At 43.6% G+C, this 26048-nt stretch overlaps 1 pseudogene; it reads right to left on the reverse strand.

The window, feature by feature from the left end:
• Positions 1-24226: 24226 nt before the first annotated feature.
• LOC139015738 (small ribosomal subunit protein eS6-like) lies at positions 24227-24933 on the reverse strand (annotated as a pseudogene).
• Between the last annotated feature and the right edge of the window lie 1115 nt (positions 24934-26048).

The raw sequence follows: 26048 nt of genomic DNA on the forward strand, positions 1-26048 counted from the left end.
ATGATTCATTGTTGGCAGGCCTGTTTACCATGAGAATGATTCTGTGGGTCCACCACCTATCTTTCTAAATAAAGTTTTATTGGAACACAGTCATGCTCATTTGTTTACATATTGTATATGGCTGCTTTTTAGCTACAGTGGCATAGTTGAGTAGTTTCAACAAAGACCATATGGCTCACAAAGCCTAAAGTATTTACTACCTGACCCTTAAAAAAAAGTTATTGCTTATATAAGTTGAAAAGTCTATAGGTAAATTTAAGTTAATTTAACTCTAAGCTCCAGTGTGATAGTACTGGGGGAAGACCTTCATGAAGTGATTAGCATTGGATGAGGTAATGAGGGTACAGCCTTCATGAATGGGATTAGTGCCCTTATATGAGTCACAAGAGAGTTTGCTTCCTCTCTTATGTCTGCAATGTCAGGATACAATGAGAAAATTATCATTTACAAGTCAGGAAGCAGGCCTCACTGAACATCAAATGTGCCAGAGCTTTGATCTTGGACTTATCAGCCTTCAGAGCTGTCAGAAATAACTATTTGTTGCTTAGGCCACCTAGTGTATGATAATTTGTTACAGCAACCTGAGCATGTAGACACCACACACTGTCATCAGGGACTAGCTGTCAGCTCTACTTTCCCTTTGATGGTCTTATCTTCAAAATTCTCAGGATTGGCCCAAAATCATATGTTCCCGTTGATATGATATGAAGGCCAGAGGAAAGGCTCTATTTCCTGTACCCACCCATAATCCCGGAGCAGGGCCTTATTGATGCTGATCAACCTGGCTTAGGTGTGAGCCTGTTCCTGAACTGATCACCATAGCCAGGAAGACAGAGTGCATTGATTGGCTAGCTTACATCATGTGATGCACCCTGGAACTGGGGTGGATTCATTGCCTCAAAGCACATTGGCTGAGAATGGAGGATTGAGGCACACTTGCCACAAAAAGGACATTTATGCTGGGCATAAAAGTCACACAATTTCTCTGTAATATAATAATAATCTTTCAGGCCAGTAGAAAGTTTCTTGAAAACTTTGGGAATTGCCTATAATGTATACTGGGCAAGCATTAAGAAAAATTATTAGAAGGAACATAATTACCAGAGAAAGTAAAGAATATGGAAAGTTAAAATAATATTAGTAACCACATACTAACATTTAAAGTTCATGATAACTTTTTTATGAGGGCCAGTGGTAGGTCAATGAAATGGCAAAGTTTTTTTATTAACTTAATCACTTTGAGGTCAAGATAGATTTCAAAAAAATATCGTTAAAGAAAATTAAACATGGCATGGTGACTTTATCTCCCTTACATATTTCTTCCCAAGGATACTTGTCCCTGCTCTTTGCTGCTAAGAGAGCTTGAGATGTTCGAAAGGCACAGATTTTAACTAGATTAAAAAGGAGCCCCAGGGAGCAGGCAATGCTTGGCCTGCTGGTGATGATTTCATCCAGAACCCAGATGCTCCCAAGTCCAGTTTCATATGGCCAGTTGCATCAGTAAACAGCAGACCTTGGGCCCAGGGCACTGTTTCCTGCTAAGCCGTGCTCAAGACCAGTTTTTATCACTGCTAACCTAATCAAAAGACATCTCACTTGGCATCCTTCTACTGTACCAGCAATCAAAAGCCTGGAAATCTCCTCGGAGAGAAGGAAAAACCTAGAAAGAAACAGTATGAAATCAGTAATTCATTTCATTTGTGTGTGTCTAGCTATCCTTCATGAAATTATGACCTGATCCTAAACTGTACTTTTCTAACAAAATCATTCTATGCAGAAGAAAAGAGAGGACAAGCAGGGGATTCACATTCTTAGATTGATCATTCTGGAGCTTTATATATGTAGGGTCTTGACTTCTCTCACCAACCTCAAGATATACCAGGTAAAATGGTACCCATTTTATAGATGAGGACAGTAACTTCTCACAGACTCAGCCAGCAGTGAGAGTGCTTTGAGCCCATGCCCATTTGATTTCAAAGTTCAGATTTCCTTTTAGTATATGGCCTTCCAATATTTCTTTCCTGACAATAGAGAACCATAGAAATGACTTCCTATCTTCTTGGTTTCCTTTCTTTCCAAGAAAAATAGCTAACATTCTTTGAGTCTGTTTCTTCCACTACCAATGGAAAAGGCTAAGCAGGAGGTCAAAAGTGCCCTTTCAAAAAGGCTGATGGAAAGGAAAGGGTGTCACAATGTGGTAAGAGATGGGGAACTGGAGCCACAAAGCCCTAGGTTGGTCTCTGTCCCTTCCTGGCTATGTGTCTTTGAACAAGCTACTTACTCTCTTCTCAGTGCCTCACTTCCCCCGTTTGTAAAATGGAGATAATAACAGAACCTACATCACAGGATTATTGTGAGGAACAAATGAGCTATCGTGTAGTAACTTAGAGCAGTGCCCTGCACTTAGTAATTTCTCAGTAAATGTTAACTTCTATTAACGCTCCTTTTTGGCCTCGTTTCCTACAACCCGCAGGGTCCTCAGCCTCTCTGCAATGGCAACACTTTGGAAAGGCTGGAGTATTTTGCATGCACTGTAGTTAGTGACTGATTTGCGGGCATTTGTGGCCAGTGTTCTCCACCCATGTCTCCTAAACTCATCTGTTGCTCAGTGGTTCTCAAATTTGAGTGTCCCTCAGCCTGCGGGTACTTTAAACCACAGACTGCTGAAGGCACTTTAACCCACCCCAGAGTTTCTGACTCAGTAGGTCTAGGGTGGGGCCTGAGAATTTGCATCTCTAACAACTTCCCAGATAGTGTTGTTGATCCAGAAAGGATACTTAGGGAACCTCCACAATATTCACACCTTAGAATGTAAGTCTGCTTAGCTAAACTATGTGAGACCCATGATGTCGGGAAATATTAGTAATGAAAAGAGGAAATGACCAAAACCAAAATGGACAGAGGCTTCTGTCTTCTGAGGAGGGGGGCAGGAGGAGTGTCATAAACTACATGAGTGAGGACTAAAATCCCTCTGGCACTCCTTTCCCCTTCAGCAGACACTGGTGAGGACGAGGCAAGGCTGAGGCCACTGCTCATGATCCACTGAGCTACAGAACGCTCTGCGAGCCCTTAGCTGTACAAAGAGGTAGGAGGCTGAGCTGCGTACTCTAGGCCTTCTATTGTCGCTATTCTTTAGTGGGAAGGGGACAGGAGTAGAGGAGGCAAGGTACACATGAACAGGATGAAAGAGTGTTAGGTTAGGTGGCTCAGGAGGCGGCGCAAGAAATAGAGAGTCCAGTGAATCAGAAAAGAAAGGAAAGGAAAAGGTTTATTTCTGCATCCCCTGGAGACCCACGTACCCAAAAGACAGGGCACGTGGATTCACACCAACAGGGAGGGGGGCGCTGTTTTTATACTGCGGTTGGGTGAGGGGCGGGGACATGAGTTGAGGTATTCAGTTGAGGAAGTTTCAGCTGCAGAGGGGTCTGCAAGGTATTCAGGAATGAGTCAGTATCTGTGTGGGGGTATGTGGATTCAGGGAGAAGAAGCCGGTATCTGTGTCTGGCATGCTGATCTGTTAGACATGCCAGGGGGAGTCCATTGTCTCATCACATGTCTGCATGTATCCGATCCTGGGCTCTCTCCGACCTAACAAAGAGGAGACCAGAAAAAGGAGTGAGGACTACCAAGCAGCATGTTGGGAAGCTGGAACTTGGGTTAATAAACATAGTGAAGAGCTTATAAAAATATTGTTCAGTTTTCGGTGGTTTGCATTGTTATCATGTCAGTCCTCTCTGTTTGCCAAATCTTCGCTAAAATCCATCACCGCATGAAGACCTCAAGGTGCAGGTGCAGGGAAGTGGTGGCAAAGCAGGGAAGAGGTGAGTTCTGCAGTTCAGAGGATGCATTTAACATGACAGCGAAGGTGGGACAGCAACACACTCTGTGAACTGAATTACTCTAGGAAACAGGCATGAAGCCAGAGGCAACAAGCCACCTCCTCCCAGAATCCCGGAGGTACTGGGGATGACTCAGGCTTCCTACTGAATTCTAATGGGATCAGAGCCAGCTTCATTTGAATCTCAGTGGTCAGGACACCTCAGCTGACATCTAATTAATACAAACCCACTCTGAGTAATTTGCAAACCCAAGCAGAGCTCAGCTTTCTAGGTTAGGAACACCAGATTGTTGTCAATGTAACCTTGAGACGGCCTTTCTGCCTCACCTTTCACAGGTGGCCAAGGAAACGCGGGGTCCTTGGCTCCATACACTTGTAGCATCCTTTAAGGTTAGGAGCCATGCCCAAGAGTTTGGGAGTTGTCAGCTTTGAGGAAGAATATTACTTAACGCCTTCCCACTATGACCCAACAGCTTGGGGAAGGGAAGCACAAGTTTCTAAGTAACAAGGACAGAGCAAAACACTGTTTGAGAAAAGAACATGGATTGGTGTCATTTAAAAAATAATGAGTCATTTGTATTGGCTTTCTGCTTTGACTTACACAGTAACCTTTTTTTCTCCTTTACAATAAAATTCACAAACAACAGAAACATCTGTTTATTGGTCTCCTGCCTCCTATCCGAATTCATTAGGCATCTGGGGGGAAGAGGCGAGAACTTCTAACTCACCTACCCCTCCCCTGGCATCTGGCTCCAGGGCCCTTGTTACAGCCAGAGGGGCCCTTTACTAAGCTACAACTAAAACCCGATTCTTTGGGTGGTTTTCAAGTGCTAAGGTCGTACCCCATTGGCAGATGGAATCATCCTGGTGGTGAGTGGAAAACCAGTGCCTGGAAACACCCTCCAGTGGCTGCCCCTCCCCTCTGCCAAGTACACACACTCAGGGGTGAGGGGAAGGGGGCCTCAGGTCAGGCTTTCACCCTGGGACCCAAGGGTCTGAGGGCCCTAAGAATGAAAGAGTGAGAGAAGGGGGGATTTTTATGACATGCCACAAAGCACAATCAGCCCCATAGGATACACACTTAAAGAGAACAGCATCTTCTCTTGGACAGTTGCTGTCACTTCTCTTCACTGTAGGAGGCTGTTTCAACCCAGCGTCCTATCATCCTACCTTAACATCAAGTGACCGAGACAAGAAGTCCTAAAAGGACTGGGTGGAGTCCTGTGACTGAGCTGAAAATTTGAAAAGTACCCAATTGTATAGTAAGGAAGAATGCGTCTGGAACTTAAGTATGCGCCTGTTCTGTTATATTGCTTTCCTTTTGAAAGCTTAATGACGTTGTTTTTACCCTCTGTCTAAAGACTGGAGGCTTAATGGCAGATCCCAGTAGCAGATGCAGTCAGTAACAATTGAGTTGCCACAACCTACTTTCCCTGCAAGCTTATGAGGTGCCTAGAGCCCTCTAGCCACTTCCACCTCTCGCTCAGCAGCCTGTGGCCATTTTGTCTGGTGCAACCCCTGCAGACATGAAGGATGCTAAACTTCAGAGTCGACAGTTTCAAAGGCAAAGCTAGAGCCATGTGCAGGCTGCTAGTGTTCAGTCCGAACTGCAGGTTTTCTCCAGAAAGTGAGGGTAGGGCTGCTTACCCGCAGCAGGCCTCCTCCCAGCCCTGCCTAAGGGCCTGAACTGCTGCCATCACTTTCCTTGGTTTTACTCAATGAGGGGACAGTGCAGTTAGAAGATTATGGTGTTCAGAGCCAAACAGGCCTCATCCTAAAGCTGACTCTTACCGGCTAGTTCACTCAACCTCTCTGGGCTTCAGTTTCTCTCTTTTTTTTAATGGAGATCATTACACTTGCCTTGTAGAGCCTACACATAGTATGTACTCCGTAGACTTTTTTCTTTTGTTGTTGTTGTTGTTGCTGCTGCTGCTGCTGCTGCTGCTGCTGCTGCTGCTGAAATAGGAAAGGAGGAAGGACAGAATCCTAATAGTGAGAAACGATTTCTTAAGAAATTGCATTCTTGGAAGTAAGAACAACACATTCCTGCACAAAGGAGCCCTGGCTTGTCTCTGGCAGGTCCAGATACCTCACTCTGCCCTCAGAGTTAAAAAAAAATACATCTTAAAATAGCCCTTCCAATTCTTCCCAAACTGGAAATCCCCACTTGTGTGAAAATGGATGGTGAGTTAATTAAAGGCTACCAATGTAAAGCCAATCAGAAAGCTACCCTAAGTGAATGCTTGCCAGTCAAAGACTGTCTCAAGACTTCCTCTTTTTGTTCTGTAAAACCTTTCCAGACCCTTCAAGCCCCACTAAAAGAAAGTGACTGTGCACGGTTCCCTTGCAGCTACAAGCTTATGAATACCTTTGTTAATTGGGTCTCTGGTTTGTTTTTTATTTGACAGTAGGGGAACCTATGAATTCACCATAAATCACTGTGTCACCTCTGATTTGTTACCAGAAGGTCTGTTTGTGAAAGGAATTTTAGAGATAAAACAGGCAGGTTTGGGGAGTCATAGGGTATAAAGAGGGTCCGTGGGGGAGGAATGCATAGGTGAAGGACAGAGGCATCTCTGGCCTGAGCAATTAAAGCAATTATAAGATAGATCAAAAGCATCTCTGACCTGAGCAGCTTGGAGATGCCAGAATGCTTATCTTACTTGTACAGAGGATAGAGAAATGCCAAGGGATAAGGGGGGAGGAAGACATGCATTCACAGAGCATAAAGAAAAATCACAGAATGACGGGGAAAGGAAACATATTTTCATAGAGAATAGAGGAATGTTGCAAGATAAGGGGAGAGAAAGAGAGAGGCACCACGTGGACTTTGGCCTTTGAAACTGATACTATGTAACAAATAACCAATGAGGAAAGCACGGGGGTCCTAGATTAATGAAAGGTCCAATTAGAACGGATCAGGTTCAAACAAGGAACTGCAGCTTATATAAACCGGAGACAAAGGGACACAGGCAGGACTTTTTTAATTTTTCCCAGTAGTGAGAGAGAGAGCAAACTTTTCCCATTTGGGGGTCCCTCCCCAGGGGGTCCCCTTTGGGGACACCTCTGCCCAGATGGAGTTTGTATCTGCTGCCAATAAACTTCTACATTTTTATGAAAGGAATCTGTTAATCCATGAATTTATTCTTCATCTTCGTCGGACAAGAACCCATGAGAAGAAGTCTGTACCCCAACCCCCATGTTTTGTTTGGAAGGGATGTATCACAGGACACATGTGCTTGGATAGGGTCAGGAGTGAGATAAGGAAGGAGGCATGCCTCCAAAGGAAGCGGGACCTGGGGCACCAGACATGCACCGGATGCGTGCTGTGTTTCTGGGATGAAGCAGGGGGTGAATTTGAATGAAAGAGGCTGTTTTTTAAGAAAGAGACAGATTAGTACCTAAGTCACAGTTGCTCCCAGGGACTGGCACTGGAGATCTGTTTTGGAAATATTGTGATGCTGAACTGAATGCATCATCTGTCTTCAGATGGAGAGCATATACATTTGCTTCTTTGGACTTGAAATTACAGGAAACATCACATTGCTTCATTTTTATGTTAAATTTAATCTGATGAGATGCTTAACATCACGTAAATTTATACAGAAGTCCTAGGGAGGAAAGAATAGCTTACACAGACCAGAAAATTTGAGGAAGAGATCCATGTTCTTAGCATCCCTATTGGTTGCTGCTAGGAGGCTCAGTGCTCAAGTTGGCAAGACCTGTTTAGAAGGTGGAATGTCTCTGGTCCGTACCACGCTGGGCCTCAGAGACCTTTTGCCAAGACTTCCAAACAGATGCATTCTCCCTTGGTTCCGTGGAGCCACCGTTCCATCCAGGGTGCTGTGGACAAGCAAGGCCTGTGTCTCTACTTCTCTTACAGACCACCACCCACTCCCAATCTCTCCTTGGTCATACGAAAGCCATCCCAATTTCTGGGCAACAGGAGGGCAAGCCAGTACTGCCTCCTCAATTCCCATTAAGAGCCCCTGTCCTCATCTTCTCAATGAGCTACCACTCCCCAGATGATACCTAGGTAAGTCCCACAGACACATGGCTACTTTCATATGCTGAGCAAAGGGGGAAAACCTCTCAGTCTTTTAAGTTTCCTGACTTATCTGGGACCTTTATGCAAATATGGAAAAGGTACCCCTTCCTCAAGGCACATCCCCGCCGTCTGTCAGAAATTTTTCGGTATTTGTTAGAACAAGACACTATTGCCGTCTGCCAGATTTGCTGTAATAAGTGTACAAAGTCCAATAATGTATACAATAGAATGGAGGCCCCCTTAGAGGAGGCACCTTCTTGCAATGCACACCTGCACAACTTAGAAACCAGCTTACAGCTGTACATGGAGGCTCTACAAGCAGAGAGCAGACAGCAAAGAGCAGGATGCAAAATAAAAGCCAGCACAAGAGGATGACGCCGCTGAATGTTCTGATCTGCTTAGAGAGTGCATGCACCTGCATGGCTTTCACACAGCGCCTATTCCCAAGGTGGCATTATGCAGCAGGCAGTCTTCTATGAGATGCGCCTATGCAGAATGCAGACCACAGGCCTCCAGTATCTTAATCTTTAAAAGTATCTAGGATCACCCTGGCCGAATGGCTCAGTTGGTTGGAACATCATCCCAGACACCAAAATGTGGCGGTTTGATTCTCGGTCAGGGCTCAACTGATCTCTCTCTCTCTCTCTCTCTCTCTCTCTCTCTCTCTCTCCTTCCCTCTCTAAAAATCAATATAAAAACATATCCTACATATCCTTGGATGAGGATTTTAATTAAATTTAAAAGTTTAATTAAAATAATAATAATAAAAGTATCCAGGATCTTCACAAGTTATATAAATGTCTAGTCACTGGGTTGTACACCTGAAACTAATATAATATTTTATATCAACTGTAATTGAAAAATAAAACATTTTTTTAACTATCCAGAATCTTAGGTTTGTGAACACCTCAGAAGCCAGACATCAATCTTCAAATGCTAGTTTTCCACCGAAGCCAGAGACTAGCTGCCTTCATGGTCCAGTGACAAGGAAAACACTTTATACAGTGTGTTCAGACAATGACTCCAATGTTGACTCAACACGGTTCTGAAACCATTACATTTGGCTTCATTCACTGAGTGATCCTTGGCAGGGAGTTAGGGAGCCACGGTCTGTGGACTAGGATGATAAAAGATCACTCAAGTGCCTGGAGGGGGTGCACAGCAAAGCCAAGGTCTATTCAATCATACCAGCTTCTGGAGAGCTAGGAAAAGGAATCCAGGGAAATAGGCAAGGAGAGTGAACAATGCATCTTTGTCCTGTGACCTCTAGGGAGAACCTTTTGGAGGATGTCACATGGTGCAGTGCATTGCCCACACTCAGCACAGCTCACAAGGACCGTTTCAGAACTGAGTGTCATGCCCAGTCGCCACTTGGACACTGCTTCCCAGCTCTCTCGGTGCACTTATTCCCAGGTGTGCCAAACTTGCTGCTCTCCATCTTTATCTGATTCTTCAGGCTTGACACTTTGCTTCTTTCTTCAGGTATCACCTTGGTTTCTCTAGACACTGACCTTGATAACCCACCACTCCAGCTGCTACTGCCTCCCCAGCTCAGCCAGCTTGCTCTGGGACCCTGTTCGGTCTTGGCCCACCCCAACCTGGAAGTAGGCAGCCCACTAGGCAGATAGCTGAGACCACCATCCTCAAGATCATTTGACTCTTCAGTCCCAAGGACTTTCTGGGAGATATGAATGGACTAAAGTCATATTAAATTCTACTATGTGGAAAATAAGATTTCAGAACATTTCAGTAAAAGTGTTCACAAATTCTGTACTGGAGCACCTATGGCAATAGAAGAAATGGCAAATGGTAATGCATACCGTATGGTATGAGTCATGCTTTCTCCTTCCTCATGCTCTTGCCTTGTTACCTAAAACTTCTACTGTAAGAATCTCCCCCAAGGGTAGTGCCAGTAAACTGCAAAATTGTTAATATCTGATAAGTGATAGCTAATGTCATGCTCTCACACATCCTTTTCAAGAACATTTGTGGGGGGGTGGGGGGGGCCTAGTATTCACAAAAACCATTTAAAAATCCATGACTTAATCAGCTCCCCTTTCTAGGCAATTTTTCATTTTACTGGAGCCACCCTTGGGGGAGACTCTTACAGTAGAAGTTTCAGGCAACAGGGCAAGAGAATGAGGAAGAGGAAGGAATGATTCTTGGGCAAAGAGGTCAGATTCTCTAAACTCCCACCATTCCCCAGGAGTTGGACCACAGTGGGTGGAGCCAACCCGAATGCGTCCTTGGGCTAAGAGTTCATTTTTCCAAAGACCACAGAGAAAACTTCATCTCTCATCAGCAGCAGGAAATCCACATTCTTCATATTGTTATCAGTGGAAGTGGAGTTCCTGGGGTACCTCGAGGAAAAGAATTTCCTGAGGCCCCCACAAGAAGATGGGGTTTCATGGAAATCTTTATTGATTATGTAAAATTAATGGGGTTCCTCTCCAAGGTCCCATCTCTGTCAGTCAGTCTTGCCATGAAAGAAATCCAATCTTGTTTTCAGCAGGGCCAGAATTAAGGCCACTGCCCAAAATTTCTGTTCCATATTAAAGTCCAGTCCAGGCTCTGGCTGGTTAAGCTTGTGTTCCCAGCTGCAATTCATTGCATGTGGGATCCACATGGCCGTGGGGAGAGAATAGGCAAGCGCACAGAACAGTGCGGGTCACAGAGCCAGAGAGAAAACAAGAAAAGAACAGAGAGAGTGATTTCTTTGTCTAGGGATTTTAACCAGAAGCTTCTTCAAACTAACCAATTAACTTTCCAAGATTTTGAGTGTTTCTGATGGGGTCCACCCGATAGCCAATCCACTGTTCCCCAGGCCAGACTGACAGGCAAGCATCTCCCCTGAGGCACCTGGACTTCTGCTGGACTCTCCTGCCCATGTGCTCATCTCCTCCTTCTCCCCCAGCAGTTAGTACAAGAGAGGGGAAGGGAAGGGCGTTAATCCCCGGGGGAACAGTGCTGTGTGAAGCTGTAGCTTCCTGGTGAAGCATCCCAGGTGACCATACCTACAATATCTGATTTCCCTTTGCTTTCTTTCCTTTTATTAATATTAATAACTAGCTAATTTAATGGTAACAATATTATTAACAAGAAATAAAGACAAATGGAAGCCTGGGTCTTAAACATACTCCTAAATCAATAAGCATGCAACAAACTCTCTGTTGGCAATGTGGTCTGGAAGGAGAACAAAAGGAATTCAAAAGCCACATCTCTGGTTATAACCCACCCCACCACTCTTTCAACACTGTTTCTACAAATGATAACTTGTAAATTCACCTGTAGCTACAGATAAGCAGCCTGTTTGCTTCAAGGACTCTAGGAGCTAATCTCAAAGGAAGCAGGCTCCAGCCTTCAGGCATTTTGGCTCCAAGAGATTTGCTGACCTACAACCATAGAACCAGGATGATGAAACCAGATTGTTTCTTAACTGGCTCCGCGATGGTTGGTATCGAGCAGACTGTGCTGACTCACACCCAGTACCCTCAACAGACAGCCCACAAGCCCCTCCGGTTTTCTTTGTTCTTTTTTTTTTTTTTAATTAATAAATCTTTATTGTTCAGATTATTACAGATGTTCCTCTTTTTTCCCCATAGCTCCCCTCCACCTGGTTCCCACCCCACCCCATGCCCTTACCCCCTGCCAGTGTCCTCATCCATAGGTGTAAGATTTCAGTTTTCTTTGTTCTGCTTTCCCCGTCCCTGCTCATAAAAACTGCACTGAGATCTTTGTGACGTTAGTCCACCACTTTCTCATGCTTCTGGCTCTTGAATAAACCCTCTTTCCTTGCACCAACCCTTGTCTCTAGATAATTGACTTTCAAGTTCAACCTGTGTTCAGTATCACCATCATCCTGGAAAGCTCTAAAGCAGTGGTTCTCAACCTTCCTAATGCCGCGACCCTTCAATACAGTTCCTCATGTTGTGGTGACCCCCAACCATAAAATTATTTCCGTTGCTACTTCATAACTGTAAATTTGCTACTGTTATGAATTGTAATGTAAATATCTGATATGCAGGATGTATTTTCAGGGGTTGCGACCCACAGGTTGAGAACTGCTGCTCTAAAGGGAAATGATTTTGTAAAACAACAAAGTGTATATAAAGGAGGGAACTAAAGAGTCTTATTCCACACAAGCTTTTCACTGACTTGTGTGTGTGTTTTATTATTGATTTGAGAGAGAGAGAGAAACATCAGTTTATCAATTTATTGTTCCATTATTTATGCATTCATTGATTGACTCTTGTATGTGCCCTAACTGGGGATCAAACCCATAACCTTGGTATATTGGGGCAATGCTCTGAGAGTGGGGAAGGACAGGTAATGAGAATAGAGCCACAGCTGTCTAATCATCATTCACCTTACTAACTATAGATAAGAAGCTTTCTTACAGACCCTGGGAAACTGGAGGATGAAACAGGCCTATAAAAGATAAGACAATTTGGAGCCCAGATGGGTCCGTGACTCAGAAAAGAAATGCATTTTGAGAACAGACCAAGGACAGGACACGCTTTGATTTGGTTGCTGCACCTGGACCCTGACCCCCTCCAGGAGTTTATCTCAGGAACTCTGATCATTCTCTGGTCCCAGAAATGGGCTGAGCTGTTTGCAACATCATAAAAGATTAGCCACCTTATTATCAGACTTTGAGCTTCTGAAGGCTGGACTGCAGACTCTACCCTCCCCTTTCCATGTTACATTTGTAGCTCTCAGCTGCATGTAGCTATCTTCTCCCTCTATAACCAGCCAACTGGCAAGGGGGATCAGAGCAGATTTTTGTGGGTGACCGACTGCTCTCCCATACTGCCGGCATTATTGGAATAAATGCTCATATATGATCCAACCCTGTCTCTGCGTAATTGGCTCAAGTGGTGACCGGCAGCCCGGACCCCTTGGTTGTCCAGTTACATAACCATCTGAGCTACCCGTCCAGGGCCAAGAAGGTTTTAATCTAGAAGTCTCTCCTCTCTCACTGGAGAAGGCAGCTGCCCTACTCTTCCCTGGAGCCACTGTGGCCAACTTGCCTCAGAGGAGCTGGCCTTCTTTGCAGATTCAAACAAATCTGCAGGCCTCTGGGCTCTTTCTGCTGTTTGCTCGCAGGCAAGCTGCCATTGGTTTACAAATGTCCACATCCTACAGGAAGAACAGCTTCTGGAGGAGAACTGCCAGGGGAGAATTAAATCCCTGATGTGTCAAGAACTGAAAACATTCCTCTTTGTGCTAATGGATGAGACTATAAATGACAAAGAATGCTAGCAAGCCTCCACTCCAGGGAGATAATCAACCCTGCCGGTAGAATTCTGTGTGGCTGGAGGGTCTAGAAGAGGGATTCTCTGAACAGAAGTTTCCGAGGGCCTTCGGATCAGAGGCTCAGCTTTCAGGGACTGGAAAAAAAAGAATAGTAGAAGACTCCAAGTAGGTGGACAGCCCTAAAAAACCCAACACCAGGACTGAAGCTGGGGCCACAAAGTCAGAATACAAGAGCAGGAAGTAGAGCCTAACACTTTTCATAAGTTATCAAATGTAACTCCCTTATCAACCATCCAAGGTTGCTGCTACTGGGCTCGGAAGACAAGTGACTTGCTAATTTAACACAGCCATGAGGAGCAGAACCAGCATTTGAGGAGGCCTTGGCCTTTCTCCTGTTAAAAAAATAAACTGAAGCCTATCAAAAAATTTAAAGAGTTTATTTGAGCATAATCAATTCTAATCAGGCAGTGCCAAACTGGAAGTAGTTAGGAGCGCTCCTTGGACAGGAGTTGAGAGAAAGACTTATATAGAGAAGGTGCAAAAACAAAGAAACTATTTGATGGTCTACAGCTTAACGCCTAGTGAGCTGTGTGTGACTGGTTTTCCTTGGTGCTTTCGCTTCCATAACGTTGAGACATTTACAGGCTGAGATGTTAGTTTGCTTACACAGGCCACCACGGCAGTAGGCCTCGTTGTTGAAGTCATTTAACACCCCTGTGGAGCTGTCTCCCTGGGGCCTGAATCCATTACTAGAACAGTCACTTCTACCTGGCTTCTCTAGTTTTTAAAGCATCATGAATGTGGGTTCTTCCTTATAAACTACAAAAACATAGGTAATCAAAACTCTCAACAGTTACAGATAAGGTCCAACTCCTCCTGGGCCATCACCCCAACCCTGTCTTCTAAAGAGATAACCTCTGCTACCCTTGGTACCTCTCCTGTTATCAGATGAAGTGGGGGGTCCTCTTCCCCACTGGGTGCTGCTGGGTGGATGAAAGGGCGAAGGCTATGCCCTCCACCTTCCCCCAGGGTAAGGGCTACATCCTCCATCTTACCTTGGCCACGTGTTGGGCAAGGAGCTTCTTCACGGAAGTCTAAGACTCTGCTAGCCACACCCAGGAACGGGACATCGACTTGTGCCTGGCCAATCGGCAAAGCACAGTCCTTTCTCCTCCCTTACTCCAACCCCCCCCTATATAACCGATCTCGGGGAGGGGTTTGCTCTCTCTCTTGGCCACTTGGCTAGCCGATGTGTCGGTGAGTCTGGTGGATGGAGAGCTCAAGTTAACTTGAATACAGATTCTTATGCTTTTACATCGAATTGGCTCCCTGATGTGGTTTCTTGGGAATCTTGTAATCTGGGCACAACAGTGGAGTCCTTGTGAAATCACAAGAAAAGGAATTTTCTGAGACTCGCACGGGAAAACAATGATTTTCATCCCTATGGAGTTAAATCCCTGCCTTTCCGAAGCCCCATTTCCCTTGGTACAGTCATAGAAGTGTGGCTGGGTTTTCAGTCGGGCTCAAACCAGAGTCAGTGCCGAGTTTCCGTCCCGTATGGAGCCGGGTCCAGCACAGGATGAGGCTCCCTACAGTCCATCAGTCCATGATGTAGAGAGGGCCACAGTCTCCCTGGGAGAGTGCCAGGCAGCCAAAAGTGAGACATGTGCCAAGAGAAACCAAAAGGGCAAACTTCTTTGTTCAGGGGATTATATCTCCCAAATTTCCACATGCTTGCAGTGCCCACCTCCATTCTGGCCAACCGTCTCTGTCCCCAGGTGTGATTGACAGGCAAGCACCTTCCTATTCATCCCAACTTTACAAGGCATGTGTCTATCTTCCCTATGTCGGTGCCCTCCCCCAGTGTTTTGCAGGGAACATGCCTGGAATGTCTGGCCTTCTCTTTGCTCCTTTCCTATTATTAATAACTAGCTAATTACAACAGTATCACTTCCAGAGCTTCTTGCATGTACATTCATATATGTGTGTGTCTGTTTCATGGGAGTAACTCTCACCTAAATGTTGTCCTATATTTCTCTGCAGCTCTCTTTTATTCAACAGTACATCTTAGAGATCTTTCTCTGATAGAACACCGAGAGCTGCCTCATTCTGTTAGGGGCATAAAAAGAATATTGTGGAACCGCTATAATTATAAGAAATATTAATCATGCTCTGTTAACAGTGATTGTTTTGTTCAGATTAAAGAAAGCTCATCCCAATCAGTCTGGGAATTACACGAGGGACCTGGAAGCTCACCTGGAAATTCAGCCCATCCTCCACATCCGGGAGTTGCCTATTATCATGGAGAGGTTAACAAGCTTGTTGCAGAAACCAGAGGCGCCAGCCCTTTGAAAACCCCCAACCCTTTGCATACCTCAGGCCTTTGGAAACGCCCAGCCACATTACCTGTAAACTGCCCATTTTGCATGCCAATTGTTATCCCTTTTGCCTACTTCCCCATGTAATCTTTGTCCTTCTACCTAATATAAGCAGCTGGCTTATGGTGGGGCAGAACAGATTTTTGTGGATGGCCTGCTGCTCTCCCACACTACTGGCATTATTGGGATAGATGCTCATATACGCTCATATGTCTCTGCTGAATTGGCTCAAGTAGTGACAGGCAGCACAGACCCATTGATTGTACAGTTACAATTCATTTTAACACAGCAATGCATTCAACAACCTGGCTGTGCCACAGTTTATGTAGACATTCCCTCATTGTTGGGCAATTAAGTTGTGACTATTTTTGTGTGGTGTGTGTGTGTGTGTGTGTATGTGTGTGTGTGTGTGTGTGTAGCTCTTGCCACTATCATGTGGTGATGACCCAGACACATTTAAGTATCCGAGATAGAACAGGCCTCGGAAAATTATCTGAGAAAGCAAACAGATGCAAAGCCTGTAACTAAAGCTGAGGTTCTGGAAATTCTGTCTAAAGATCCTGCTTTTCCCCAATGGCCACAAATCAAATTTGTTGGAAACTGAGAACTTATTGTTAAAGCAAGACACAGCCCGTCTTCCAATTTAAGGAGGATATTGTAAATACAAACACATTTGAAAGTGGAGTTAAATCCTGCCTTCAATAACCAAAAGAATTAGTCCTGAAAGATTATTTCATACATCCAACATCCAAACCTATCTGAAATGAAAAGTTGGTATTGATAACGCATGGGAATTTCAGCACTATGAACCATACAAAGAGGATTTGAAATGCACTTACTGCTACTCGGTTTATATATTTATAATATTTTTCTTCTTTTGAAGCAAATGAGAAAATAGATTAGTTCTATATCTGACCCATAAAGACACAGTGAGACGTTGGCTAAGGAAATCCATTGATGTGGACAAATGGAATCTAACACACCAGAAGGAGAGAAAATTATTTTATCCACCATCCTTACCAATCCAGTTAATCCTGAATTGAATGAAGCTTCAAAAGATTACTTTTATTCTGCCCTGTCTGCCACCAGCTTTGCCTGGGGAACTTCTACACATCCTTCCTTACTCCGCCCACCATTTTCTGCAGGATTGCCCCTTTCTCCCAAACCAACTTAAATACCAGCAGAGCAGTACATACACATCTACATACCACAACATTTCATGTTTGGCACTCAAGTTGAGTAGGCTTTTTGAGAAAATACAATAGTGTGTGCATTTTGTTTCCCCAACACATAACAGTTTTGGCACCTAGCTGGTTCTCAATAAAAATTTATTGGCCTTAAGATCTTTAAGGAAAGAGCACTCTTGTCATTCAGTAATCTCTGAGGGTTTATTAAAAAAATAGACATGAAGGGAAAGCAATAATTCTCTAATTTAAGTCACTAGTTCACCGGGTGCTACTTAAGGCATTAACTCTATGGAGTAAAGATTCTTTCCTTCTTAAATTAAACTATACTTCCTAGAATCTTCAGTATCTGAGATTTTGTATTAAGGACTAGAGGACCAGTGCACAAAATTCGTGCATGGATAGGGTCCCTAGGCCTGGCCGGTGATCAGAACCAATCAGGTACCCCACCTCCTGGCCTCCCTGCCTCTTCCTTCCCTCGCTCCCTCAGCACCTTGCCTCCACTGCTGGTCACCTGCCATGTTCCGTGCCACCCTCTGGTGGTCAGCACATGTCATAGCAAGCAATCGAACTCCTGGTCTCCCGATCAAACTCCTGAGGAGACAATTTGCATATTAGCCTTTTATAAGATAGGATTCTTGTTTAATTAAATGATAGATTTTAGAATCAAAGAACTCAACAAAGGGGTCTACGATTAATTGCAGCTATAGAATCTAATACAGTATTTTTTGCCTTTTCTGATGCATGTTTCCTTTTGATAAATAAAAGCTCTCAGTTCCCACCCTTGGAGACTGTTGTGCCTCCTGGGGCTGGGGTGAGGAAATGCCCACGCCTAGGTGAGGACCTCCTGGCTATCTCAAGAGCTGAGCTGAGCCGAACCGGTTTGGCTCAGTAGATAGAGCGTCGGCCTGCGGACTGAAGGGTCCCAAGTTCAATTCTGGTCAAGGGCATGTACCTTGGTTGTGGGCACATCCCCATTGTGGGGAGTGCAGGAGGCAGCTGATCAATGTTTCTCTCTCATCGATGTTTCCAACTCTCTATCCCTCTCCTTTCTTCTCTGTAAAAAATCAATAAAATATATAAAAATATATATATATATTTTTTTTTTTTAAAAAGAGCTGAGCTGAGGTTCAGAAAACTAGAAACTACTTCCAGCATTTCCATTAAGAAAGTTCATGACCTTAGGTGTATTTACCAACCCTTTTGTGATTCTGCTTTCCCATATACAAAATGGGGACAATAAGCATATCTCACTTATCTAATCTAGACTGTCAACTCCTACCAATCTTTAACAATGCCCAAACATCGCTTCAGCTGTGGAGGCTTCCCTGGCACTTCCCCTGCACACACTTCCATTAAGAAAAATATTAGATGCTGCTGTGGTGGACATTCTAAAAATGACCACAGAAATATCTCTATTTCTACATGTAAGTTTTCTCTCCCCCATCAAGAGGTGAAATCTATTTCTCCTCACTGTGACCTTGAGCAAGTCTTTGTGACAACTTCCAAGAGAGAAGGCTTGAAAGCCATGCTGCAGAAGATCCCAGGCTAACATATAAATGATGACATTGGCTCATGCTTTGTTCCTTCTTTAAAGTCCTGCACACTCTGAGCCTTGAGCCATCGTGTAAGAAGTCCATGGAGTCACCAGCAGGAGAGGCTATGTGGAGAAAGCAAATGGAGATACAGAGAGATGTCTGAAGGCCCCCCGCCCTGCTCCCTATGCTCCAGCCCCCACCCTTCTCAGCACAGTTGCCAGACAGGTGAGTGAATAAACCTTTGGGATGGCTACCACCTGACTGCAGCCTCATAGAGATTCTGATCCAGAACTGCTCCACAGAATATTCCTGAATTTCTGACCTGCAGAAACTGAGAAAATAAATGACTATTCTTGTTTTAAACCACTAACTTTTTTTTTTTGAGGTACAATTTCCATTTATTTTTCCCCCAGAGAACTTTTCTTCACTCTTTAACGACTTAGCTCCTTACATGGGCTTTGGTGGAGGTCATGAGACAGCACCCGCAGGTCTAAATTGAGGTGAGGGTGTTAAAGAGTGAAGGCTTCATGAGAATGATTCCTGACTACCTTGCTGTGAATGGCACAGCTCACACAGTAATGCAGCTTCACATACAGCTTGGGAAGCACATTGGCATCGAAGACACTCACTTCGGAGATGTCCCTAACGGCTGTGGCCTCTACTATGTTTCGAATGGCAAACTTCTTTTTTTTTTTTTTTTTTTTTTTTTTACTTTTATTTGTTCTTTTTATTGAAGTGTCATTTACATTTAGTGAAATAATACAGAAGTTAACTGTCCATTTCATTGTTTTAATAAGTTTTATTTGTGTAGCCTAATAAAAATAAAGAACATCTACATCTCAGGAATTTCCTTCCTGGTCAATCCCCTCCTCCCTTCTTTAAGTAAATAGAATCATATAATAGGCATTCTTGTGTCTGGCTTATTTTGCTCAAAATACAGGGTGGGGCAAAAGTAGGTTTACAGTTGTTTGTATGAAAAAATAAAACAATTGCCCTAGCTGGTTTGGCTCAGTGGATAGTGTCAGCCTGTGGACTGAAGGGTCTCGGGTTCAATTCCCGGTCAGGGCACCTGCCTGGGTTGTGAGCTCAATACCCAGTGTGGGGCGTGCAGGAGGCAGCCAATCAGTGATTTTCTCTCATCACTGATGTTTCTATCTCTCTCTCCCTCTCCCTTCCTCTCTGAAATCAATAAAAATATTTTTTAAAAATAAAGTAATTAATAAATAGCAATACAAGAATAAACCATGTTTCACATATTCGCAACTGCAAGCCTACTTTTGTCAAACCCTGCATTTGAGAGCTATAGCAGAGGAGAATTTGAGACCCCAAAATATGCCTTTTTGGCATATTATTTTATTTTATTTTTTTTTATTTTAATAATTTTTATTTCTTAAAGTATTACAAAGAGTATTACATATGTCTCCTTTTTTCCCCCCTTGACATTCCCCCGGCCCCTGCCCCCCGCCCCCCCCCCCCCCCGCCCCGTGTCTTGTGTCCATTGGTTAATCTTATATGCATTCGAATGGCAAACTTCTTAATGGCCTTGTCCTTGGGCATGCACTGGGCACAGTTGGTGCAATGAATAGGCTGCACATGGCCTCGGCACGACCATATTCCTTCTTTTCTTGGTCATCTTGGAAATGAGGACCTAAGAGAGTAAACCACTAACTTCTGAGATGCATTGTTACATAACAATAAATCACCAGAACAATTCCCTCCCCCTTGAAAACCTATATATCTATAGCACACCTATCATTATAAGTAACTGTGTTTATCTCTTGCTATCCCCTATTTGGAAGTAAAGTTCTCTAGGTCTAGAACCATATATTGTTATACCCAATATCTTGTGTGAGGGCCTATATAGAAGATATGAACCATGTATTATTATACCCAATATCTTGTGTGAGGGCCTAGGTAGAAAATATGAGTTGTTTGATAAGCTTGGAAGGATGGATGAATAGATGATGGAAGGAGGTTGTCAGAGCAGCCAGAGCACAGCTGCTCTGAGTCCATATATTTTTTTTGAATCCTACTAACAACTATGCCAAGTGTCAGGGAAGGTTCCTTCTCGAAGCCTGCCCATTGCACTAACTGTTGGGTCTGAGCCTCTCTGCCAGGGGATGGACCTTCTTGGACGCCAGATGGTAGATGGAGAAGCCATGAGAAGTTGTGGGTATATAAGAATGAGTCTTTATTGTAGAAGCCAATGACCATTGTAGACCAAAGGGGGCACATGCTAACCTGACAAGCTCAGAGAAGGCCTGCATGGTGGTCTTGCAAACTCAGAGACCTAAAGTAACCACAAAGGATGGTCTGAAATTAAACTTTAACTAAAAGCAGTTATGGTGGGTAGTTACATCCTAGGCCGGTATCTTCACTGACAAGGTCAACCTTTACCTTAACATACCCTTGAAATGTCTGGGTAACTTCCCTTTTTCTGGACCTCTTAGGGCACACCCTAATGTGCCTAAGCACCAGGACAGATACCACAAATCCCTCCGTTGTTATCATGTGAATTGTTCCTGCACCCACCTAAGTATGTGTCTATCATTTTACCTTTTATCCAATCCCAGGGGTTTCCCTGCTTTGCTTTCTCCTGCCTCTCTGGTCTATCACCAATGGATTTCATGTAACCCACCTATGTCCCTTCCTTTGATTGCAATGTATAAATACAGATGTAACCCGCCAATCTCCTGAGCATTATCTCAATTCATTGAGGTTCTGCTTCCCAGCATATGTCAACAGTTTGGCTCAAATAAACTCACAAAAATTCTTTACAGGTTTGAATGTTTTTATGTTAACACCATTTAGCCATCAGACAAAATAGTTCTTTACAACAAAGTCCTCTACAGGCAGCCACACACTGGCTGGTGAACCAATACATCTTTCCTACAAAGCAGTAGTATCCTCTGTACCCACAGCCATTATCAGAGCAGCCGCATGCTGCCTCTGTATTCACAGCCTCACATAGCAGCGGCACCTGAGCTCTCCACTCTTGCCTCTCTGGCCTCTCCCCTCTCTCCTTTCCTGCCTCACATAATAGCTACATCCTCTGTGCCTACCTCAGCTTCTCCTCCATACACTGGCTGGTTAACATGTATTATACCACTTAGACAAAAGAGGCTAGTTGCCAACAGCTATAGAAAGGCACAGTATAACATGAGATTGCTGTGGCCTTGCAGCTGTGTAGTCCTTGGATATTCTGATTAAGATTCCCATGTTCAGAGTAGCCTTGGTCATCAGGCATATTAAGAACAAGGCTTTGACTATCCGGCGTCTCTGGCATGGTTCCCACAGAGACATAGAGAGATAAGTGAATACTTCCCAGAGATGCTGTGGGATCCTATAAACTAATGAATATAAAATAGCTTAGCAATGTCTTAAGATTTCCTGTTCTTAAATGATACATGTTATCCATCTTAAGACATGTATATGATTAGAGAGGTTTAAGGTCACAGACATTTTCTGGATAATAAATCCAGTAACGTTCCCTCATTCTACTCCCACCCAGCTAAACTGTAATTTAATTGTCTGTATTTCCATTAGTTATAATCCCTGTGGGAGCCAGAACCATGTTTTGTTTTGTTTTTTTTTACCACTTTACCATCAGAGCCTAGCACAATGCTTGCCATATATGTTTCTTTATTAGAAGTGGGGGAAGAAAAGGAGAAAGGAAAGTATTTCAAAATTCAACAAATGTCTGTTTAACTAGGTATAATAGTCTCCCCCATTGTATAATTGTCACCTTTTGTAAACTTTCAAACATTGTAGTTCATAATTTCAGAAGGAATCCAGAAGACATTTGGAAAAAGAGAAATCTAAGCCCAATAGTTTGTCATCATCATTCTCAAGGTTTGATCAAGCAGTGGCTGCCTCAATTGAGTTGTGCAGTGATGAAGAGTCCCTGCCTTCTAGGGGTTTGCATCTGAACAGAATTTGAAAATGTATGGATCATTTAACGCTCCCCAATGCCAGGAGCAGGAAAAATGGTCACAAAACAGTCATTTGATGCAGATGCTGGTGTCAGGAGATTGTAGAAAACTCATACCATTCTGAAGGCTTAAGCAGTCTGCCTAAGGTTACTTACTGCTGATTATAATAATAGCTGCCACTTATTAAGCCCTTAGAAACCTAAGCACGTCCATAAATTAAATCATTTCATTTTCAAAGCAACTCTAAGAGGTAATATTATTAGCATCCCCCCATTTTAAGGAAGAGGATTGTGATACACAGAGAAGCAATTTGCCTAAGTCTCAGAGCTAGGAAGTCAGGGAGCTGGAGCACAGACCAGGTGGTCTGTCTGCTCTTAACCATCATGCCACACTGCCAAACCCATGGCTGCCACCACATGTTACAGAGGCAAAGTGCACTGCATGCTCACTCTCTCCCAGCCACAGAGACATGGTCACGCAGGGAGACGGGAGGTGGTGGTTACTCTGAGAGTAACCCTAAAATTCCTCTCAGGGAAAATTCCATAAATAAAACAAGCTCATGGACAGATTTGATAAGGGCTTGAGGCCCTGTAGGCATAGCCTGGAAGCACTGAAGCTACAGAGAGTTAACATTTTTATGCAAGAAATCAACAAGAAAATAAGAAGTGTGATAGGAGAAGGGAGAGGAAAAAGGAGGCCCAACAAACATAACAAGAAGCTGAAATTGAAATAGAAAATACTGCCACTGACAATTCACCAGAAGTAGAAGCAACTAAGGGGCCTCAAAGAACAGGAGGTCTAACCATTCATAAAAACGTCATTAGTAATGATCATTCAGTATCGCCAATATTTCCATTCCTGGCTACAGAGGTTGAGGTGGACTTCTCAGGCACCTGTAATAGAGTGGAACCACATAACTAGTTCTCCCAAATAACAACTACCAGGAGTCACTTTCCATGCAGCACATTTAGTTGCCTCCAGAATTTCTGACACCCCCACCCCAACCCCCGCCATGGTGATCCAAAGTATTTTAGACATTTAGACTTCCAGCTTGACCCATGCTAATGCATAACATGAGCTGTAGCTATGGCTTTTCCAACATTCTATTATGGAAATTCTCAAACATTTAGAAATTGAAAGAAGCTTACAGTAAACAACTTTGTACCCAAAACCTAGATCCTACAATTGACATTTTGCTGTATTTGTTTTATCACATAGCTATCTAGTCTTTTATCCCTCTATCCACTCATCAATCCATTTCATTTTTTGATGTATTTCAGAGTGTTACAGACATCAGTATCCATCATCCCTAAATACTTCAGCATGCATATGTCTAAGTGAGCCAACTATTTGTTTGCAGGTTATGTTTTGTTTTGTGTTGTTTTTTTGTTGTTGTTGACAAAATGTGTATATAGTGAAGTGCACAAATCTTGCATGCCCATTGGAGAAGTTATATTTGTTGATTTCAGCCACTGATATTTGGGTTTTATTGTTACCACAGCAAAACCTAGCCTTCCTGGCTAATTCATTTCACTGGATGTTGTGATGTCACACTGCAGGTGCCCCAAAAAGCTCTCATTCAATCTACCACACATGCAATCTGGAGTTAGTGGACTGTGTGGGAAGGTCAGGGAGGTCTCCAGTTCAGTGATATGGTAGTAAAATGGGAATGTACACAGATGAATCAAAATGCAGAGTAGAGACTAAGAAATCTAAGCAAGCAGACCCTGGAGTGTGAGGCAACTTGGAAAAATGCAGCATCTTCTTGTGTAAGACTACCGGGAAATACTGGAAAGAGACCCTGGCTATGCCATGATATGTAGAAGTGGGGATTTGAGCCAGTTTGACCTGACTCCATGGGCACAGTTGATTAGTCCTTTCTCCTTGAACACTCTCTTCCTTTGGCCTCCAGGATCACCCTCTCTTATTTTCCTGGTTGCTCATTCTGTGTCTCCACTTTCTCCTCATCTCTAAATGTTGGAGTACTCCAGAGTTCAATATCTAGGTCTCTTCTCTTTTCTTTCCTTATTTATCTGTTACTCTTGGAAAATCTCATTTTTTACTGGATTCCAACTTAGAGGTAGAAGCTCTTGGCGATCTGTGTCTGGAGTTTTTCTTTGGCCTCCTTCATTTTCGTAGCCAAAATTTTAGCATATTCTGTGGCCTCTTCCTTATTTTTCTTAGTAAATTGCTTCTTCAGAGCCACACGCTGATGTTTGTGTTGCAGGACACGTGGAGTAACCAGGCACTGAATCTTGGGTGCTTTGGTCCAAGGTTTCTTACCTTCTTTGTTTAGGGGCTTTCTCACAACACATTAGTGGACATCATCTTTTTTAGAGATTGAAAAGTTTGTGGATTCTGCTAGCTCTTTGGGGCCCAAGGCACAATAATATCAGTGAGAATAGGAATATCTTTCTCCCCTTTGTTTATAGTAACCAAGTGGAGAACAAGCAGATTGGCATCCCCAATGCTACCTGAAACAGATGAGAGCTTTCTTTATCCAGTCCTTGGTCTATAATAGGAGTGCCCCTTACTCAGCAGCCGGTGAACATGGACATGAGTCAAGACACCATGCTTCATGGGAAAACTTTGTTTGTCATTCCCACCACTGATTCAAACCATATAACCTTTCCATTTTTCTCAGCAGCAGCAACTCCCGTGGCCATACACTTCTCACAAAAGATACAAAGTTGGTGTTCATCATCCACTTCAATGAGTTTCTGGCAGCCAGTGGCTGCCAAAGAGATGCTCAGCTTCATCCTGAAGCAGCCAACTGCCTCCAAGGTGCCACAAAAGACAGCTCATTTCTATCTATGCTCATCCCCCAGCAGATCACATCCAATTCCATGGACTTACATATAGTGAATGTGATTTTTTAAATTCTCAAATTTATATATTTAGCATAGACTTCTCCCCTGAACTTCATACTTCAAGATCTGATAGCCAACTTATCATCTCTACTTGTAAGTCTAATAGGAACCTCAAATGTAACATGTCCAGAACAGAACTCCTTACTGTGGCCCTGAAACTGTTCCTCCTGCTGTCTTCCCCATGTATCCCATGGCAACTTTGTCTCTTGTAGTCATCTTAAATCTGTGTGTGTGTGTGTGTGTGTGTGTGTGTGTGTGTGTGTGTGTGTATGCATGCACAATCGCATCTCTGCTTGTATTGTCAAAGATGTATCTCTGCTTGTATTGTCAAAGATGTTCTGGATGTGAGGGCAATATGGCTGTGACATGTGACCCCATTGATCACTGGGGTGAATTCAGCTGGTGTGGCTCATTAGGAGGGCATCCTCTTTCTCCCTTACTTCTCCACATGCATTTCTCCTGAAGCTGCCCACTCTGTCAAAGGGGATTACCTTCCCCAATAGAGGAGAACCATTCTTTGGTCAAGGATATACAAGTAGTTGCACTCCCCTACTAGAACCTCCAAACAAGCTCTCAAGGGCCATTTGTAGGAGAACATAGGGTAGTCAAGCTCCCAAGATTCCAGACACATCCAACTGAGGTGCTGCATGTGGCAATCTGCCTTTCTTGAGGAAGAAAGGAAAGAGAGAGAGAGAGAGAGAGAGAGAGAGAGACAGAATTTTCTTTACCTTTAGAATCTATCCAGAATCTGATGAGTTCTTTCCACTTTACCACAACTACCCTGGTCTGAGCTAATACATTTTTGTCCTGGATTATATCAAGAGTCCCAACAGGTCTCCCTGGTTCTAGCTTTGACTTCACACAGTCTCTTCTCAACATAGCAGCCAGAGTGGTTCAGTTACACATAAGTCAGAGCACATCATGCTTCTGCTCACAGCTGTTTTGTGATTTCCCTTTCATATAGTAAAAGCTGAAAGTCCTTACATGCTACAAAATTCTGCTCA

This window comes from Myotis yumanensis, unplaced genomic scaffold, assembly GCF_028538775.1.
Source record: "Myotis yumanensis isolate MYYU_CA2020_CCGP unplaced genomic scaffold, mMyoYum1.0.hap1 SCAF_8, whole genome shotgun sequence".
NCBI classification, from domain to species: domain Eukaryota; kingdom Metazoa; phylum Chordata; class Mammalia; order Chiroptera; family Vespertilionidae; genus Myotis; species Myotis yumanensis.